Source organism: Chrysochloris asiatica, unplaced genomic scaffold (assembly GCF_000296735.1).
Source record: "Chrysochloris asiatica unplaced genomic scaffold, ChrAsi1.0 scaffold00293, whole genome shotgun sequence".
In the NCBI taxonomy this organism is placed as follows: domain Eukaryota; kingdom Metazoa; phylum Chordata; class Mammalia; order Afrosoricida; family Chrysochloridae; genus Chrysochloris; species Chrysochloris asiatica.
In genome coordinates this window covers 1,588,052-1,609,949 of record NW_006408811.1, presented here as the reverse complement: position 1 = coordinate 1,609,949, position 21,898 = coordinate 1,588,052, and the positions used below count along the sequence as shown (strand labels likewise).

The 21,898-nt window shown below is 40.5% G+C and overlaps 1 pseudogene; it reads right to left on the bottom strand.

Moving 5' to 3' along the window:
* Positions 1 to 17,357: 17,357 nt before the first annotated feature.
* Positions 17,358 to 18,104, bottom strand: LOC102813776 (annotated as a pseudogene).
* Positions 18,105 to 21,898: the final 3,794 nt, after the last annotated feature.

The window sequence follows — 21,898 nt, the reverse complement described above, 5'->3', positions numbered from 1 at the left end:
AATGAAGTTGTCAAGGTCTTCATTTTGCTTGGTTTCATTATCAGCACTCATGGAAGCAACAGTCAAGAAATCAAACAACGTTTGCATTAGGCAAGTCAGCTGCACAAGACTTCTTTAAAGTGTTCAAGAGCAAAGAGATCAGTTTGAGGACTAAGGTGCACCTGACCAAAGCCACAGTATTTTCAATAGCGTCACATGCATGTGAAAGTTTGAATAAGGAAACCCGACTTAAGGCACCTAACAACAGCCACAAACATAACACAGGAATGACCTACTTTGGTCAATGAAACTTGGTTGTAAATAGCTTGTACAACTCCTGAGCAGACACTTTAAAAGCCAACTTATTGTTGTTGTTGTTGTTGTCAGGTGCCATCGAGTCGGAACTGACTCACAGTGACCCCATGCACAGCAGAATGAAACAATGTCAGATCCTAGGCCAACCTCACTACCGCTGCCACACTTGACGCCATCAATGATGCCACCTGGCCAATCCATCTAGTTAGGGGTCTTCCTCTTTATCTCTGACCCTCCACCTTACCCAGCATGACATCCTTCTCCAACGATTGTTTCCTCCGGACAATATGTCCAAAGTATGAGAGACGAAGCTTAGCCATCCTGGCCTCCAAGGAGCACTCTGGCTGCACTTCTTCCAAAACAGATCTATTGGTTCTTTTGGCAGTCCATGGCACTTTCAGTATTCTCTTCCAACACCACAACTCAAAGGCATCAATTCTTCTACGATCTTCCTTATTCACTGTCCAGCTTTCGCATCCATATGAGGCTATTGAAAACACAATGGCCTGGGTCAGGTGCACCTTAGTCCTCAAGCTGACATCTTTGTTCTTCAATACTTTAAAAAGTTCCTGTGCAGCAGATTTGCCCAGTGCAATACGTCGTCTGATCTCTTGACTGCTGCTTCCTCGAGTGTTGATAGTTGATCCAAGAAGAATGAAGTCCTTGACAACTTCAATCTTTTCTCCAATTACATGGATGCTGTTTATTGGTCCAGTGGTGAGGATTTTTGTTTTATTTACACTGAGGTGCAACTCATATTGAAGATTATGGCCTTTGAACTTCACCAGTAAGTATTTTTGTCTTCTTTACTTTCAGCAAGCAAGGCTGTATCAACTGCATGTTGCAGGTTGTTAATGTGTCTTCCTCCAACCCTGATGTCTCATTTTTTTACATATAATCCAGCTTCTCAGATTATGTGGCAGCATACAGACTGAATAAATATAGTGAAAGAATACAACCTTGGCACACACACCATTCATATTTTAAACCCTTCATATCCCCTTGTTCAAGATCAAATTTTGGCTCTCGTGGACTTGTTTTAATTTTCTTCATTTTTCAGCCTGAACTTGCATAGGAACAATTTATTCTCTGTTCCACAGTCTGCCCCTAGCCTTGTTTTACAGTCTGATGATACTGAACTTTTCTAACATCTCTTCACTTGGCGGTGGTGGTAATGTACCCTGGAGTCAGTTCTGACTCATAGCAACAGAGCCCTTTTAATTTTTGTGCATTTCATCTGGTGAGGTCCATGTGTATAGTCATCTTTTATGTTTTTACAATGTATTCACAATGAATAATTCACTGGTCTTGTAAGTTTCTATCATGAAAACTCCAGCATCATTTCTATCACCGAGGCCACAGTTTCCAACTACTGATCCCTTCTCTTTGTTTCCAACCTTCGCATTCCAATCATCAGTAATTATGAATACATCTTGATTGCATGTGTGATCAATTTTAAAGTAAAAAAAGTTGGTAGAATTCTTTACATTCATCATCGCTACCTTTAGGGATTGGTGTGTAAATTTGAAAAATAGTTGTCTTAACTGGCCTTCCTTGTAGGAGTATGGATATTATCTTATCACAGACAGTATTATATTTCAAGATAGATCTTGAATTTTTTTTTTATGATGATGAATGTGACATCACTCCTCTTGAATTTTTCATTCCCAGTATAGTAAACTATATGATTGTCAGAATCAAAATGGCCAATACCAGTCCATTTCAGCTCACTAATGCCTAGAATCACGATCTTTATGAATTCTATTTTGTTTTTGACAACTTCAAGTCTTCCACTTTCATAATTCGTATGGTTTACTGTACCTGGAACAACAAACAAAAGAGGAATGGCATCACATTCATCGTTAAAAAGAGCAGTTCAAGTTCTCTCTTAAGGAACAATGCTTTCTGTGATCAGATAATATCCATGCTTCCATAAAGAAGACCCATCACTCATCTGTCAGTTTGTCATACTGTGGTGGCTTCCATGTTGCTGTGATGCTGGAAGCTATGCCAGACTTCATCTCTCATACTTCAGACTTATTGTCAGGAGGGGTTATCTTGTTTGGTAAAATAGAGGGTCAGAGACAAAGAGGAAGACCCCCAGTGAGATAGACTGGCACAGTGGCAGCAGGGATGGGCTCAAATATAGCAATGATTGTTAAGTTTGGCAAAACTAGGCAGTGTTTCTTTCTGTTGTGCATAGGTTTGCCATGAGTTAGTACCAACTCGATGGCACCTAAAAGCAACGAGGAAGTTGATAATACCACAATTATTCAAATTTATGCACAAAACTGTAAAGCCAGGGATGGTGAAATAGAAGTATAAGCTAACTGCATGGTCTATGGTTCAAACTCATCAGTCACTCAGAGGAAACCCTATACAGGGTTGCTATCCGTTGGAACCATCCCAATTGTCATTGACAACAACAACAACCAACTTCTTCAGTCTGAAGTTGATATAGTCAAGATGTATTGATAAATTACTGGTGATTAGAATGCAAAAGTTGAAAAATACAATGGTGATAGAGCATATTGGAGGTCACATAATAGAATGTTGCAAGACCAATGACCTATTCGTTGCAAATATGTTTTTTAAACAATGTAAATTGTGACATTTACCAGATGGAATACACAGGAACCAAATTGACTATATTTGTGAGATAAGACAATGGTGGTGGTGGTTGTATGCCACTGAGTTGGTTCCAACTCATAGTGACCCCGCATAAGGTTTCTGAGGCTGTAAATCTTTACAGGAGCAGAAAACTTCATCTTTCTCCCATGGAGTGACTCGTAGATTCGAACTTCTTACCTTGCAGTTAGCAGCCCAGCTCATAATCCACTATGCTACCAGAGCTCTTTAAGAGACAATGGAAAAGTTCAATATAATCAGCCAAAACAAGGCCAGGGGCAGACTGTGGAACAGATCATCAAAGGCTCATATGCAAACTCAGGCTGCAACTTGAAGAAAATTAAAACAAGTCCTAGAGAGCTAAAATATGACGTATAACGTATCCCACCTGAATTTAGAACCATCTCAAAAACAGATTTGATGAATTAGATACTGATAACAAAAGACCAGAAGAGTTGTGGGATGACACCAAGAACTTCAGACAGGAAGTTCTTAAAGTTCAGTAATTAAAAACACAGGCTGGAAAAAAACAACAAAATGGATGTCAGAAGAGACTCTGAAATTTACTCTTGAATGTAGCAAAGCTAAACTGAAAGGAAGAAATTAGGAAGTCAAAGAGCTGAACAGAAAATTTCAAAGAGGAGTTGGAGAAGACAAAGTCAAGTATTACATGAAATGTGCAAAGGTCAAGAATTAGAAAATCAAAAGGGAGGACCATGCTTAGCATTTCTCAAGGTGAGAAAACTGAAGAAAAAATTCAAGCCTTGTATTACAGTGTTGAAGGATTCTATGGACAAAGCATTGAATGATGCAGATAGCATCAAAAGTGATGGAAGGAATACACAGAGTCACTGTTTCACCATTTCAAGAGGTAGCATGTGATCAACAATCAATGGTAGTGAATGAAGAAGTCCAAGTTGCACTGAATGCATTGGTAAAAAACAGAGCTCCAGGAATTGACAGAATAAAAATTGAAATGTTTTAACAAACTGATGCCAAGAAATTTGAAAGATAGCTAACTTGTCAACAGATTGGAAAATATCCATATCTGTGACCATTGTAAATGAAGGTGACCCATCAGAATGTGGAAATCATCGAATAATATCGTTAAGATCACATGTAAGTTAAGCTTCGCTGAAGATAATTGTAAAACCGTTGCAGGAGTATACTGACAGGGTGGTGGTGGTGGTGGTTATGTGCCGTGGAGTCGGTTCCGACTCATAGCGACCCTGTACAGGGTTTCCAAGGCTGTAATCTTTATGGGAGCAGAAAGCCTCATCTTTCTCCCACGGAACAGCTGGTAGTTTCAAACTGCAGTTCACAGCCCAATTCGTAACCGCTACGCTACCAGAGCTCCTTATTGACAAGGAGCTGCTAAAAATTCAAGCTGAATTTAGAAGACTATGTGGAATAAGTGATATTATTGCTAATATCAGATGGATCTTGGTTGAAAGCAGAAGGATGTTTACTTGTGCTTTATTGACTAAGCAAAGGCATTGTAGAACATAACAAATTATGGATAACACTGTGGAGAATGAGTATTCCAGAACACTTAATTATGCTCATGAGGAACCTGTCCATATACCAAGAGGCAGTCGTTCAAGCAGAACAAGGAGATACTGAACCATTTAAGTCAGAAAAGGTGTCTCTCAGGGTTATATCCTTTCATACGTATTCAATCTGTATGCTGAGCAAATCATCTGAGAAGCTGGGTTCTATGACAACGAGCATGACATCCAGATTGGAGGAAGAGTAATTAATAATCTGCAATATGTAGACGATACAACCTTGCTTGCTAGAAGTGAAAATGACTAAAAATACTTATTGATGAAAATCAAAGACTGCAGTCTTCAATATGGATTGCACCTCAATGTAAAGAAAATAACAATCCTTACAACTGGTGGACCAATGGATACAAGTTTGAAATTGTCAAAGACTACAATTTGTTTGGATCCATAATCAGTGCTAGAAGAAGCATTCAAGGCAGGTGATTTGCAAGGTGTGAGTAGGTGGAAGTCTTGGTAACTAAGAGGGCATGACCAAGGAGGAATGGAGAGAACAGAGGTAGACAGAGTGAAGGATATCAGCTGAAACACAGACTAAACTTATAGCAGAATGTAGATGCTTGGAAGAGAACTTCAGTGTCTGTTTCTGTCCATCTTTCAGCTCTGTTCTCCTCCATAGCTGCTAATTCACAGAAAGACTCCTCCAAGAAGAGAATATGGGCACCAGTCATGTACCAACTCCACTCGATACAGTAGGCATCTTTCCCAGTTGTTCAAGCTAAAGTCTTCAAAGTGGGTCTCAAAGCTCTGACTTGGTCAAGACCACTCTTTGACCCAATATTGTGGCCTGGGATGCTCTCTTTGGTCAGGCCTGGGCTTTACACCCATCTCTGAAGATGAGAGATCAGGTTAGAGGCACCTGAATCATGCTTCCAGCACTAACTGGGTAATGGAACGAGGCCAGGGGAAATTCAATATGGCCATTACACACTGATGGCTGTCCTTCTAGTCTGTGTCCGCACACTCATAGTGAAGGGACGGTGTAACTAGAAAAAAAAATTTTTCCAAAGGAAACTTTACCTAAAATAAATAAAGTTGGCAATTTTATTACATATTTTTTAGAGTCACGAACAATGTTTATTTCTTTTGGGGGAACTATCAGAGAGGAATTAGATTCTAGATTGCAGATAGATCTAATTATAATCATAGAAAACCTGTGTTTTACTTCAAGGTTGCCTGCAAAAATTTCAACTAAATATATTTAACCTACACATCTACTAAACCTTACTCTAAATTCACAATGACTTAGTTTGCATGGAAAATAGGTTTTCTTTAGATGCATAAAGGTTGAGCAGAAAAAAATGCTGGCAGCCTTATGTCCCTTGAAACCAATTACGAAGGGCCAGAATCAGAGGCAGTTGCTACAAAGTGTTCTCAAAATATCACAGGAAAAGCAGCTCAGTCTTTACTCTGAATTCTATTCCTTCACTCTGATGCTCTACATCAAGTCAGGAAAAATATAAAACTTGAATTCTGCTCTGCTTTTATGTTATAACTTACATTTTTTTATTTATTATGTAACAATTGTGGGGTAAGGAATTTATAAGTAGTTTCTCCACTGACCTATTCCTCTTACCCAATGAAAGCTGAAAGTTCATCCTCCTAGTGGAGGTAGGTGCCCCATTGAGTATTTCATTCTTTCTGGTTGCACCAGTATGGTGCCTTGTGCACAGTGAGGGTTCAGTAAATGTTCCCTGATTAGCCATTCAGCCCAAGAACACCTGTGTTGAGTGTATTGCGGAGTCATTTCTGATACAATTTGGAGTTCAGCCAAGATCTAGATTGTAGGTATTTTACTAAGAACTTGGGAAATTTCAAAAATGAGATTTTTTAAATTTGGCTTTCCCCAACCCTAAAAAATATAGTACACCCATTTCGTCACTAACAGATGTGGTTAGATGCCAAAAATCAGGTTTTTATGTGAAAATTGGTGTTATGTAAAAATGGAGGTTGACTACGTCACTACATAACTGCCAAACCACTGAGCAATCCAGCCCAGTCAAGCTGACCTATAACTTTATCCATCACAGCCAGCATTACTCTCGCCTCACACCTTGACATTCATTACTGCCAGGCATACATCGCTAATGTGCAAAACAGTTGGACAGTAGGTTTTTAAATTATTATCATAAATGTGAACTGTCAGACAATGAGTTGGTCAGTGAAGAGTAAACGTAGCTACTTTTCTTTTTTAATGCTCAAGAGATAAAGTGAAGCACAATTGATAAAATCAAGTTGATTGAGGTAGACATTTAAATACCAGTTGTTGTTGACAGCTTGGACATTCACAATTTCAACATCTGACTGCCCCGAGAAATAGCTTCGATGCATGTGATCCATATATAACTTAGATGATCATGCAGACTGAGCAATGGATGCCCTTTCCTATGCCACATTTTCTCCTCTGCAGGGTTGGTCTGGTAAGAAATGGACTTAGCTTTTCCAGACCTTTATAGGAAACATTAGCGAGCCAGCCAGGAAGGCAGACTCTTGTCCTGCCCTTCTCGTATGCTGGCCACTGTGAAGGTGATAAACGGCCGGCCATGCCACCTAGCATTCAGCAACTGAAAAGTTCTGGAACAAGGAGGCTTTATCTGTGCAGGTCCCTTCTTTTGGTAACTTGTAGAAAAACTGCTAGGTATCAGAAGGGGGAAGAGGAGGAGAGAGCAAAATGAGTTGACTGGATATCATGATTAAATGTCAAAAATAACAACAAATCATAATTTTCTTTTCAACTGCTGTCCTTGAATAATCTTGAGCTGTTCATGAAATTCTTATAACCTTAAATGTCTGGTGTGACGCTGTGGGCTAATGCGTCAGACTGTAAACTTGTTTGAATTGCAAGGTCGGTAGTACAAGCTCACCAGCTGCTCTTTGGAAACCCTATACAGGGTCGCTATGGGTCGGAACCAACTCGGACGGCACTTGACAACAACATGACATTGGTGGTGGTGGTTATGTGCTGTGGAGTCAGTTCTGACTCATAGTGACCCTGTACAGGGTTTTCGAGGCTGGAATCTTTACGGGAGCAGAAAGCCTCATCTTTCTACCATGGGACAGCTGGTATTTTCGAACTGTGGACCTTGGGGTTCGCAGCCCGATTTGTAACCACTACGCTACCAGAGCTCCTTGGTTTTTCATATATGCTGTTAATTATGTTGAAGAATTTCCCTTCAATTCCTACTTTGTTGTTCCTAATGCTTATGACATTAGTGTCCTTCAAATCACAAATTCCTTTTACAATATGATAAACGATCTCTGATTTTATCTTAAACAAAAGCATTATGATTCCATCAATGGTTTTGCTTATGCATCCACTTTGGGATGGTTTCCATAAATGTATCTCTAATTAAAATTTTAGTTTTCAGAGAGCTACTTAACCAAGTGCTTTAGATGCATCTGGATTTTGCCCCTAACACCACACCCCTCTAGATACCAGCAAACCTGAGGCAGAAATATTTTGTGCTTCATTACTTGAGCCTTTCATTTCAGAGGCAACTAAAAACTGTATCCAGCCAGACAAGTCCCTGTTGATATCATTGTGATGCCGTCCAGAGAAACTGTCTAATGTCACGTTAACGCAGTAATAATGACAGCCAATCCCTACCCTAAGCCTTTTTTCATTTGAGACTCTAGTTTTCCTGTTGACTCTTGGCATTTGCCATAGTTAGCTTATTGAGCGGTGTCATGTTTCTATGGCTCTGAGTGCTGGCTCACATTGCAGTCACGTGGAAGCAAGAAAACTCAGGCAAGCCTTTCATGGAAAGATAGGCCTGCCCCAATTTCAGATTTCTTGGTAGATGAACAGAGAAATGGGAGATGTAATCTTTGTCTCTGCTTTTCCAAGGCTTTGACAGAAGGTAGTTATGGATTTGGGATGTGAGCAGGTCATGTTTGAACTGGAACTCAGACCAACCTCTGCCTCTGGGAAGGAGGTGGGGTGGCCGTGTTATTGATAAAAGAGAAGGGATGCAGATGGCATGTAGGTCCAGTCAGGAAAAGGAGGGATAGCAGAGAGTCAAATCATTGGAGAGTCTGGAAACAGGGAGGTGGAAGTCCAGACAGATAATCTACACTAGGAAGGCTAAGAAAAGTATGAGCAAATAGATATCCAGAATTATCATGAAATGGTGGGAAGGAGTGAGGTAATCAGAATCAACCAAACTCACAGCACCAACTAGGGTTGAGGTACAGAACCCTACTTCCCTGGGGTGGAAGTTAAAAGAGGTGCAGTAAGAGAAGGAAGTACTGTGTTTAAATCCCAAAGCAATCTTGTTACAAGAGTGGCTGGGTCACAGAGGAGTGAGGCAAAGGAAACAAATAGGTATGGACTACTTCCTATGTGATGGTCAGACACTGAGTTAAACTAGAGAACTCATTAATTCAACAAATATTTATTGAGCATCTACTATTGCTAAGCACTGGTCTAGGCAGTGGGGACAGAAGAATGAAGAAAATAAAGTCCTTGGTTTCTTGGGTCTTAAATTTTCATAAGGGAGACAGAAAACAAACCAAATAAATTTTATACTTAATTAACCCACGGCTTTTTAGTTGCTTCCAAGTCATAGCGACTCTATCGCAAGTCTGTAGAACCAAAAAGAACTGCCCCAAAGGGTTTCCAAGGCTGTAATCTAGCATAGTGGTTACGAATCAGGCTGTGAACCTCAGGGTCAGCAGTTCGAAACTACCAGCTGTTCCGTGGGAGAAAGATGAGGCTTTTTACTCCTGTAAAGATTTACAGCTTCAGAAACGCTGTGCAGGGTCACTATGAGTTGGAACCGACTCCACGGTACTTAACAACAACAACAACAATCTTTACAGAAGCAGACTGCCACATCTTTCTCCCATGGAACCACTGGTGGGTTCTCACTGCCAACATTTTAGTTAGCAATAGAGCCCTTAGCACTGTGCCACCTGGGATCTTTGTGCTAGATTGCTGTTCTTGTTGGGTGTCATCAACTCATAGCGACCCTGTATAGGGTTTCTAATGAGCAGCTGGTGAGTTTGATCCACCGACCTTGTGGTCCAGTGCTGATCCTATAGTGCCTAGGTTGGAAGGACTAAGTGTGCTGGAGAAAAAATAAAGTAAAGTAGAGAGGGGGAATGAGGAGGATTAACATTTTAAATAGGGTGATCAGGAAAAGTCTCAATGAGAGAAAGAGAGCTGTGTGAATATCTGGAAGAAGGTCATTACAAGCAAATGAAATTGTTGTTGTTAAGTGCCATCGACTGTTTGGACTCATAGTGAACCTGTATAGGGTTTCTGAGGAGCACTTGGTGAGCTTGAACCATTCACAGTGTGGTTCAAACCAACCTTGCAGTCCAGTGCATTTACCCACAGCACCACACTAGGACTCCAAGCAGAGGAAATAGCAGGGGTGAGAGCTGAGGGATGGAAGTGTATCTAGTGTGTTTGAAGACTAGCAAGGAGACCAGATGGTTGGATCGCACTGAGTAAGGAGTAGGAGAAGAGTTGAGGAATCAGATTAGTGATGGAGGTCAAGAAATCATGTAAGTCCTTTTGGACCAGTGATTCTCAACAGGGGGGCAATTTTCCCCCCAGCTGCCAGTTTCTGGAGACATTTTCAGTTGTCATATCTGGGGTGAGGGTTGGCAGTATTCTAGCATCTAGTGGGTACAGGTTAGAAGGGCTGCTAAGTACCTAACATTATACAAGACAACTTCACAACAAAGAACTTTCCTCATCAAGTGACAAGGTTGAGAATCCCTGTTTTTGGTCATCATAGGGATTCTGGCTTACCCTAAGGGAAATTAGAAAGCATAATAAGGTTTTAAGCAAAGAGATACATCATCCAACTTGCCTTTTTCAATGGAACTGTTCTGGAGGTTACGTTGCACACAGACTATAGAGGAGCAGGGTGGAAGCTGGGAAAGCAGGAAGCAGTTTACTGCAGTAAAAGACAAAAGATGATGGTGCCTCAAACCAGGGTGGTAGTCTTCAATGTTTACCATTTTTAAAATTTACTCCTGTTGCCGTGAGTCGGAACCAACTCGACAGCACTTAACAACAACAATATAGGGTTTCGAGGCCTTAAATCTTTGCAGGAATAGAAAGCCTCATCTTTCTCCCACAGAGCGGCTGGAGGGCTTGAACCTTGGACCTATGGTTCTCAGTCCAGTGCTTATCATATGAAGCCACTGTGTGCCCTCAAAGGCCCTGTGAGTCAGAACCGACTCCACGGCACATTAGCACCAACAATAACTATTGAATGGAAAAATACATAAGTAGTAGGTATTATCAAGTTAATGCAAGGAAAAGATCCATTTAAGATCATTAATTTCCCTTTGCTCCAAATTAATTCAGTTCCTTAAGTAGATTTCCATGCAAGGAACACTAGCTAATATTTGTTGAGTGTTTACTATACATCACCTTCTGTTCTAAGCTGAGTGTAGCAGGTGTATTGTTGCATTTAATACTCATTGCAACAACCCAATGAAGTGTTGTGATTCATTAAGGTAGAGTTGGCTTCCACTCATGGCGAGCTTCCGTGTAACAAAACGTGACGTTTCCTGGTTCTACATCACCCTCATAGTTGTTGGCATATTTGAACCCATTATTGCAAACACTGTGTCAATCCATCTCATTGGAGGTCTCCCCCTTTTTCACTGACTCTCTACCAAACATGATGTCCATTTCCAGCAATTGGTCCCTCCTGATGACACGTCCAAAGCCACCCTCTCTTCTTCTAGGGAAAGTTCTGGCTGTACTTTCTCCAAGACCGCTTTGTTTGTGCTTTTGGCTGCCCATGGTGTACTCAATATTCTTTGCCAACACAGCAATTCAAATGCGTCAATTCTTCTTGTCTCCTTTCTCAATTGTCCAGCTTTCACATGGCCATGAAGCAATTTCAAATACCCTGACTTTGGTTAGGCACACCTGACTCACAGAAGTGACATCTTTGCTTTAAGATTTTAAAGATTGCAACAACACAATGAGGTAGGTTTCATTATTATCCTTACTTTATTTATGGGGAATTGGATGAGGAAAGAGCATATAACTTACCGAAGATCACCCATTTGGTAAGCATACAGTCATAATTTGCATACAGACAGTCTGATTCAAGTGCAAATGATCACCCTCACTCTATAGTTTCCAGAAAGAGGTCGCAGACAAACCAACACTAACATCTGGCTGGTTTGATTGCTCCATTTCTCGTTTTGAATTAATAAATCAAAACTGTGCATTGCACATTAACCTCTTGTGGGTAGATTAGCACGATTCACTTCTCTGGGGTGTCTTCCGCCTGTAGTGAACTAACAAAGTTGTGCTTCCAAACCTGCAAATCCAGCAGCCGATCAGCATGTCCAGACCACAGGAGAGACTGGCAGAGGCCCAGCCCCTTGGCAGCACCTTGTAGACCGTGTAAGTATTGTTGTGGATTGTCTTCTCAGTGTTGAGGGGAAAAGTATGCTTGATTGGTCCGGAGTATCTTACAACAGTCTAAGTTAACGATAATGGTGACTTAAACCAGACTGATGGCTGTTCAAATGGAGATGTCATGAGTTATTCTAAATATAAAGCCATGCAAAATTCTTGGCACAGAGAGCAGTGGCTCCATAGAATAAGCACAGGACTGTGAATCACAAGGTCAGCAGTTTGAGCCCACTCACTACTCCACAGGAGAAGGGTGGTTTTTAAAAGGCTCTGAAAACCCTATACACGGTTGCTCTAAGTTGGAGCCAACTTGATGACGGCACTTAACAACGGTAGCAGTAGGCACATTGTAAGGAGACGTTATTCGTAACAATGATGGCAAAATCATTTCAGTGTTGTGGGCCAAATTTCATGCTTTGAAAATATCTGTAAATTGCATAGTGTTGAGGAGGACTCTGAAGTTCTTTGAGCTCGACAATGAAAGAGTGTTGGAATCAATTAGAGAGAAGTGCAGTTAAGTCCTGGAGAAGCAACTAGAAGCATACATACTATGAGCTGGGTTAGTGATGATTGTCTCGTAGGGTAAGACTTAACGCAGACCATTGTGATTCGTTTTTCTGCAAAATTATATAGAAAAGTAAGATGGACTGAAACTACAGCAAGATGACTGTTCTTTGAATTTTTTAGGGAAAAACAATACCAAGTGATTGATTTACTAACTTCACTTTTAGTTTGGAAGGATTCAGAAGGATGCTCTGCAAACACAGTAAAGACTTTCATGGGCAAGTTAGTTTGACTTAGGTCAAATATTTTATGTTTGTTTTATAGATCGATGATTCAGAAAGGTTCAGAAAGGGAAGAACTTTAAAAGAAGCGTCTTTAATGTTTAATCCCCAATTTTTTGACTGTGGGACTTTTGTTCACTTAGGGCTTATTAACATCCTACAGTAACATGGTACCATCTGCACAGTGCTGCTGTGCTTCAGAATTTGTGTTAGCATCTCTTTGGACCTTGGCTTTTATAGAGCTCCATCTGTGGATGAAAGGGAGAATGGGGGTGATAGAACTAATGCATACTATCAGAGAAACATTCTTACTTAATAATAATTAGTCATATATATGACAACTTTGGGAGTCCCCAGGGTGGTTCAAATATTTAATGAACTCTGTTGCTAACCAAGGGTTGAAAATTCAAATCCATCCTGAGGTACCTCAGAAGAGAAGCCCAGTGATCTACTTGTGAAAAGTCAGCCATTGAACACCCTATGGAACGCAGTTCTACACTGACACACGTGGGGTCATCAAAAGTGGGGACTTAGTCGGCTACAACTGGCTTTGATTTTATGGTAGTTTTCTCTGAAACCGATAGCTGACTGTGAGTCACAATATTTTACTTTCAGCCAATGGAGACTGAGTCTTAACCTGGACCCACTTCTGTTACTTGAATTTGGACTATCCAGCAGAGAGACAGGTGGCCTGTTGGCACCTGTATCTGGACTGCTAACCGAAATGTTGGCAATTCAAACCCACCAAGTCTCTTGATGGGAGAAAGATGAGACTTTCTACTATAAAGATTTACAGCCTTGGAAAACCTATATAAGGTTGCTATAAATTGGAATCAACTTGGTGGCAATGGGTTTTGTTGTTGTTGGTTTAGCAGAGACACAGATTTCACAAATGTGGGCTAGTCATAGAATACTATTCCATTTATTTGATTTTTCAAGATGAGGTTTTCTGATTTACAGCCTCAGAAACTCTATACAGAGTCACTATGAGTTGGAATAAGCTCACTGGCAGTGGGCTCTTTGTTTTTGTTTTTAACAGAGATACAGATTCTACAGATGTAGGCCCATTGTAGAACATTAATCCACTTACTACATTTTTGAGGTACTTACCATATTCAAGTTTTTATTTGAAAACTTATCTATGTAAAAATTTCTATTTTTTAATTCCATGTTTTTGACATAAAAACACCTTCCATAAATAACTTTCAAATAAATAAGAGAATGTAAAACTGAGTGAATAATGAAGGTGACTCTTTGCCCAGAGAAGAAAAGTTAATGAATGATAAGAGTAGTAGATTCGGTGTCAAATCTAGGAGAAATTGTAAATGAAACAATGAATTTTATAAGTAAACAAAGTATCTTATTTGTTTTGTTAAACTTTAGCAAATTAGATTTACTTTTTCTGAATTATACATACTGGAAAAAATGTGTCTTTTGGCAAAAATTGAGTAATGTTATTGAGTAACTTTGTCCTTTAACAAGTTGGATAAATTTGTCTGAATTAGGCAAGTTATTTAATCTCCCTGTTTTCTTGTCTCCTGGACGAGGTGATCTCTAAGGACCATTTCAGTACAAGTGTCTGTGAATCTATTCACTTATAAATGCAATGCTTTGTGCCTGTTTTCTTTTTTCTTGCAACATTGGAGCAGTGCATACTCTTCATTCTAAAACCAGGTCTGAGTCCAGATTGAAAAGGCCCCAGAAAAGCACAGATTTCCAGAATATTTTTTGCAAGAATATTCTGTTTCATTAAAGGGATAAGAGAAAAAAAAAGCCCATGAGCTTTATTAACAGGCTTTCCTACAGAATTGCTGAGACACCTTCATCCAGGACAAGAATCTCAGCAAGAGCAGCCATGTCATGAGGAATGTGGGTTACCATGGGGACAGGAGACAAGCTAGCTGTTGTTGTTAGTTGCTGTCAACTCAGTTCCAATTCATGGTGACCTCGTGTGCAACAGACTGAAAGGTTGCCTCATTCCTCCTACACCATCTTCTCAATTGTTAGTGTGCTTGCTTGAGTCCATTGTTGTGGCTTTTGTATTTTGAGTACCTTCCAACCTAAGGGGTTCGTGTTCTATTGTCACTTAGAGTTTTCATTGGCTAATTTTCAAACACAGTTCACCAGGTCTTGCTTTCTAGTCTTAGTCTAAAAGCTCTACTGAGATCTCTCCATCATGCTGGTATTTGAACTACTGGCTACATAGCTTCTAGCATCATCACAACATGCAAAGCACCACAGTACAACAAACTGACAGAGAGGTGGTGACTAAGAAAAATAGACTCTTGTAAGTCAGAAGCAAAAAGAACCCAGTTTCTGAATCTAGTGGAAAGTACCTGGGGATACTCCTGGCTGTTGGGGGTTTTGAATATAAAGGCGCTTTCAGGCTGGAGGAAGCAGTGGCTCCACAGAGGCAATGGTGACGTGAAAATCTGATCATGGGGTCTCCAAGCAGAGGAGAGCATCCAGGGGAAGCTGGGTTAACTGGGTCCTACAGAGGTGCAGTATCTTAGCTAAAACTCCAATACCCAGAAAAAACAGCATATCATTTATCTCCAGGAGCCATAAAAGCTGCATTAAAAGGGTACACGAGCAAGGGAGTTTACCCAACAAGGATGAAGGAGCAGAGCAGGAGCAAGGGGAACTTGTATGAGATGGAAGTACTCAGGGTACATCCTGTATGGGTTCTGTCAAAGAAGTAACAGACCGTAAACAACGAGCTCCTAGGGAAGCTCCAGGAACCAGTAATGGGAAGGGGAGGGTTAGTGGACAGTACTGAGAGATGGACACAGAGTATAGACATTTGGAATGTGGGCTAGGGAGCAGGTGGCCAGGCTTGAATTGCACTCGTCACTATTGATGTGGACTCTGGAAAGTTACCTAACTCTCTTTTTGCCTCATTTGTAAGTGGAAATGACAACCCTTTCTACAAATCAGAGGGCTGTCAGGAGTGTGGAACAAATTGCACGCAGAGCCTGGCATGCCGTAGGTACTCAAAACATGTTATTGTTATTATCTAGTAATATTATCTAATAATAATTCTACTCTGTCATTTAGGGTTGCTATGACTCAGAATGCAGTCCTGGTGTGCCGCGGGAGGATAAACACAGGACTGCAAGGTCGATTTGAACCACAAGGTCAACAGTTCAAACTCACTAGCTGCTCCTCAGAAGCCCTATTCAGGGTCACTATGAGTCAAAGCTGACTTCTGTTTGACTTCTCTAAGACTCAGTTTCTTAAATCTGTGAAGTGGGACTAATAACAATTATACAGAGAAAGTGCCTAGTGATCCATGCTGTTGTTGATAGTTGCTGTGGGATCAATTCCGACTCGATGGCACTTCCAACAACAACATGACTCAGAATTGAATCTAAGGAACACAATAACAAGTGACTTAACATTCTGGACCCTACTGAGTCAGTGTCTTCTAAACGATCAGATCTTCAGAATTAAACATAGCGTGTGCTCAAGTCTTTGCTATTTTACTTCGCTAAGGCTCAGTTTCTTAATCTATGAAGTGGGACGAATTACTGTGTGCAGAATAGAACTGCTCCATGGGGTTGTCAAAGCCATGAACCTTCAGAAGCAGGTTGCCAGCCCTGACTTCTGAGGTGCCTCAGCTACTAGTTGAGTGCTATTTGCGCCAACCAGGGACTATTTGTGTTGATTAACAACTAATGTTACTCTCGCAAACTGAGGGTATCCCACACAACTAGAACGCTTTCTCCTAGAGGTAAGAAAAATCCAAGGCTATTAGACTAGGTGGTGTAGTGCAGGTCTGGCCTAGCTAGGGGGCAGAAGGGGGTTCCATGGACACTAACTTTTGCACTGAATGGCTCCTTGACTTAGGTAAAGTCTGTTTCTGTCAGCTCCTTGAACACAGCACCTTGTGATTAAACCGAAATAAGTCAGAAATCTAAGATTCCCTGGGCATATCTCAGAAGAGAACTTCAGCAACTGTAGACTTGCCATTGTCTGTGGTGACCTCAGTCACCTTGTGTTCCAGCAAGGTAACCATCCACAGAGCTGCCCCTGTTGACCAGAGCTACCATAGTGATGCCCGCTTTTATTTTCCGATAGGAGACCCAGGTGTGTAGCCAATTAGCACCTGAAGGACACCCTGGGGACAATACTGTTATTTAAATGAATTATTTAACTGACTTTAGTTATTTTTCAGTTAGTATTTGATAGTTATATCAAATAAGGGAGTAATAACATGGGGTCATTCTTTTTCAGCTATGTTGCTGTTAAGTGCCATTGAATTGGTTCCGACCCATAGCGTATTGGCTTTCCAAGGAGGGGCTGGTGAACTTGAACTGCCTGTGTTTTAAGTCCATTGGCCCCTAGTCTATTCTGGCTTATGATGACCCCATGTGCAACAAAGTAGAATGACTCCATAGAGTGTTCTTGACTGTAATCCTTACAGGAGCGGATTTCAGAGGCCTTGAATTAAGCCTGTTGGAAAAAGCGTGTTATTGTTACTGTTAGCTGCCTTTGAGTTGGTTCTGACTCATAGTGATTCTATGAACAACAAAACACAGCCTGGTCCTGCACCTTTCTCCTAACTATTGACATGTTTGACCCCATCGTTGAATCCATGGGGTCAATTCTTTTTTATATATATAAACCACTTAACATATATTTACTTTTGTGTGTAGACCAAAACAAAATGCTAAGAATTCAGGCATCTTAAGCAAGACTTGATTTCTGGGCTTCAGAAAGATGTGGAAACTTTTCCTGAAGAAAATTTTCTTTCATTTTCTTTAAACTTTTTGTCCTTGATTGAATGTGAGCATATTTCTCAACTCTCAACCTGACAAAATGTTCCACATAGGGTATTGCAAAGAAGCGTTTCCTATTGTATCATTTATCTAGGTACCAAGGTAGAGGCCACTGCTTGAATTTGTGTCGGATGATTCTTCCAAAGCGGTCTCTTCTCCAAGCACCGGATCTAAAATTTTCTTGACCTGTCTGACGAAGCCTTAACACATCTTCTCTTTCCCGGACAACTTTATCTAGGGCATCCATGGAATCTACCACCTTTTCGAACCTCTCTGGACTTGGCATTGGTAATCTCTGTAGCTTGGCCTCCTGTTCGAGAGTTAGGAGCATGTTTCTTTCTTTCAGTAGAACATACCAAAGTTTATGTAAATCTTCATTACTTTTACTCTATAACTGCTGACATATCCACAAAGCTCCAGATTTTTTCTTCCCCTAATTCTTTGGGTCATCAAAAAATTCTTCTAATCCTTTTGTTAACAATGTGGTATGAAGTAATCTACACTGGTGAAAAGATGTGACATTTTGTGTGCTCTTAGGCAACACACCAACTGTAAACCCTGGACTAGTAGGGGTCTGAGAAGTTATTAATGTTCTGGAAATCTTCAGGATGGCTAAAACCCATCAGCAAAGAGTGACCAAATGGGACGCTGCCATTTTTTCATATAACTATGCAATCCTAGAGTCAATTCTTCTGGTTGGGGGTCTTCATTTTGTTCACTGACTCTCAACTTTATCAAGAATGATGTCCTGCTTTTCTAGGGACAGGTGCCTCATGATAACATGTCTGTAGTATGAGAGATAAAGTTTTGCCATCCTCACTTCTATAGAGCATTCTTACTGTACTTCTTCCAAGATAGACGTATTTGTACTTCTGGCAGTTCATGCTCTATTTCATTCATATTCTTCACCAACACCATAGGAAACTCTTCACAATCAGAAACTGGAAACAAAAACTCATTCTTTCAGAGTTTCAGATTTTTGGGGAGGCATTATTCAGAATATTGAAGACTGTGAATTAAGTACTTTCGTTAGAGTGATAAAATCAAGAGATTGAGAAATTTGGACCCTATTTCAACCACTCCACTACCTCTGGCTTGACCTCTGTTCAATCCCTCAATCTTTTGCATTCTGTCTCCATTTGTACAAGCTGCCGCTGGCAACATATGGAGAGCAGTAGCTGAAGGAATAAATTAAATAATGGACTTAAAATCATCACTGACAATGGAGTAAATTGCTCTTTTGTGGGATCCATTAGCTCAACCATTAGCTCACAGGATTCTGGGTGTATGGTGGACTATGGTAGTATCCATTTTAAAGTCTTGCTTTGCCCCGAAATGACTCTAGACAACAGAGAAAGAAGAATACAGGGGGAAGAAAAAGACAAGAACAGAAGCAAGTATTTGTTAAATCAAAAGAAATAGGTAAAAAGATATAGAAGAGTGTACCGCGGGAGAAAGATGAGGCTTTCTACTCCCGTAAAGATTTACACCCTCGGAAACCCTGTACAGGGTCGCTATGGGTCGGAACCGACTCGATGGCACTTAACAACAACAACAACAGAGACACGTGGAAAGAGATCGTGGGAGGCAGGAAAAGAAACAAAAAGACAACTGAGTGAGAGGAAGAGAGAGGGCTTTTAAGGTTACAATCAGAGTTTACTGGGACCAATCAGAGGTGAGAGGACCATGGGGAGGGGATAGGCAGAGCACCCTCTTTTCTCCTTCTGTGGCTTTCTCCACATTTCTGTCCCCACCCCCCTCCTCTTCCCTTCTGTAGGCTTTTGGCTCTGGATGTGAGCTTTCATACCCAGAGGCATTTCACCTCCCAGGAGCATAAGAAATGAAACAAAATGCTTAAAGGTAAAAAGCCTCCAGGACCCAGGGAGATAACTAAATGTTAGTCTCACTGGGGGGAAGGACCATTACTCAGTGTCCTCAAATGAGAGCAAATAAATGAAGTCATCGAGGGTAGCAAACAACAAAAGGGAATGACATAGAATAAAGACTACTTCAAGGATCTCAGTAACTCCTCATCACAATGCCTATGTTATTCTTCATAATCCTCTAAACTTTACCTCCAAGGACAGCAGAAAGGCATTACCACAGACCACCAGTCCCACCACAGATATTTGCTTTGATACGTTTAGGAGATATAGCAGAAATAGGCGTAATGATATTCATAGCTCTAATATTTAGTGGTGTGGTGCTACAGGTTTATGCGCTGAACTGCAGTCAGTTTGAACCACAAGGTCAGTGGTTCAAGCTCATGAACAGCTGCTCGGAAACCCTATACAAGGTTGCTATGAGTCAGAACTGACTGGATGGCACTTAACAACATTTACTGAGTGCCTTTTTTGTGCTAGGCACAGACTTGTAAACTATGTTGTTGATGTTGTTAAGCACCATCCATTCATCTCTGACTCATAGTGACCCTGTATAGGGTTTCCGAAGAGCGTCTGGTGAGTTTGAACTGTTGACCTTGCTGTCCAAGCCAACTTTGCAGTCCAGTGCTTATCCTACAGCGCTACACCAGGACTCCACTCATATACCATACATTCTTCTAAAAGGGGCTTGAAGTGGTCAATTTGTGGAGGTGGTTCAATAAAAGACAAATTGTAAGAGGTGGTTGTATACCATCGAGTTAGTTTAGACTCATAGCAACCCTGTATAGGGTATCCAAAGCTGCAAATCTTTATGGGAGTGCACCACCTTTCTCTTGTGGAACCGCTCTTAGATTTGAACTGCTGACCTTTTGGTTAGCAATCCCACTTGTAACCCACGACATTACCAGGGCTTCTAATTATAAGAAGGGAGGGGAAAAAATTCACATGTGTACTCTGGTTTAGGAAAACAATACCAAATTTAGTAATAAGCAATTTTAGAGAAATTAACTTATTTTTGTCCTTCCACAACCTTATGAGGCTGTTGTTCTGATTGCTCTTGTTAAGTGGCATTGAGTTGGTTCCTACTCACAACAAACCTGGATAGGGTTTCTGAGGAGCAGGGGGTGGGCTTGAACTTCCAACCTTTAAGTTAGCAGTCCAGTGCTTATCACACAGAACCATACCAGGACTCTAATAACCCCTTTTATTGAGACGAAAGCTGGGAAAACCAAGTTTGATATTACGTCCTTAGTTTACATTTAAAAGTTCATATTAAAACAAACAAACAAAAATACTGTGTAGGAACCTTAGTTGTTGAACCCTAAGTCGCTTTCAACTTAAGCAATTTCAAAGCTATTCATCATAGAAAATATGCAAGAGGGCTTCAAAAATAATGTTGTCTGTTTACTACCAAAAGATGCCCAAAATCTGTTATCTGGTTTTGGTTTCTCTCATAACTTAAACTTTTGAACAATCATCCCTCATATAAGGACCCTTATTGTATGGTATATTCCTCTGAGAGCTTGAGTCAGGAAGGACTTTCTCCCAAATGAAATTGTAAGATTCCTTCCACTTGACAATGAGAACTATGCAGCCCTTTATTTTCCTATATTTCACTTGGCTAGAAAGAAACTTGGAGCTAAGTGTTTTGCTCAAATGCCATTATTTGTCTCAGCCAAGAGTTTTTTGTATTTTGACATTAAAGAAAAAAAAATGTGTATATATATATGTATGTGTGTGTGTGTATGTGTGTGTGTGTGTATGGAGCTCTGGTAGCGTAGTGGTTACGAATCGGGCTGCGAACCTCAGGATCAGCAGTTCAAAACTACCAGCTGTTCTGCGGGAGAAAGATGAGGCTTTCTGCTCCCATAAAGATTTACAGCCTCGGAAACCCTGTACAGGGTCGCTATGGGTCGGAACCTACTCAACGGCACATAACAACAACAACAACTATATATATATGATCAAATACAAGTGTATATATATATACACTTGTATTTCATCATAAATCACCTTCAGTCCCTTCTGGAAGGAGGCACAGTACACATAAACACAAGACAAACAAAGCACAATCCTATTGGGGTTATGCAAAGGATATAGCAACTTACCAAAATGTTTCATATAACACCCCCTGAAACATTTTATATGAGAGGGAATATTCTAAACAGAATTCTAGGTAGATACTATCTTTCATGGTGTTTATCACATTTTTCATGCCTCTCAAATAGCATTTGCAACCACTGGAACATAAAATCTAGAGGAAATTAGCTGATTATTCTCATATGTCTTCTTGTTACAATAATCTAATTAAAGTTTTGAATCTTGTTCCAAACTAGGCTCTAAAAGAAAACAGTTTAAATTTGCATTTATTAGTCAGGCTGAAAATGAAGAACAGTTTCACTCATATCAACTACTGACTAGTTAATAACTATGCTTAATTTGCAGATTTTAATTACATCCCAAAATTTCCTCCAGGAATGATGCCATAGTTTGTCTCATTGATTGATGAACACTCTATGTGAGCACCTATTAGATCATTCCATCATGAGACACCCAGTTCACAGTC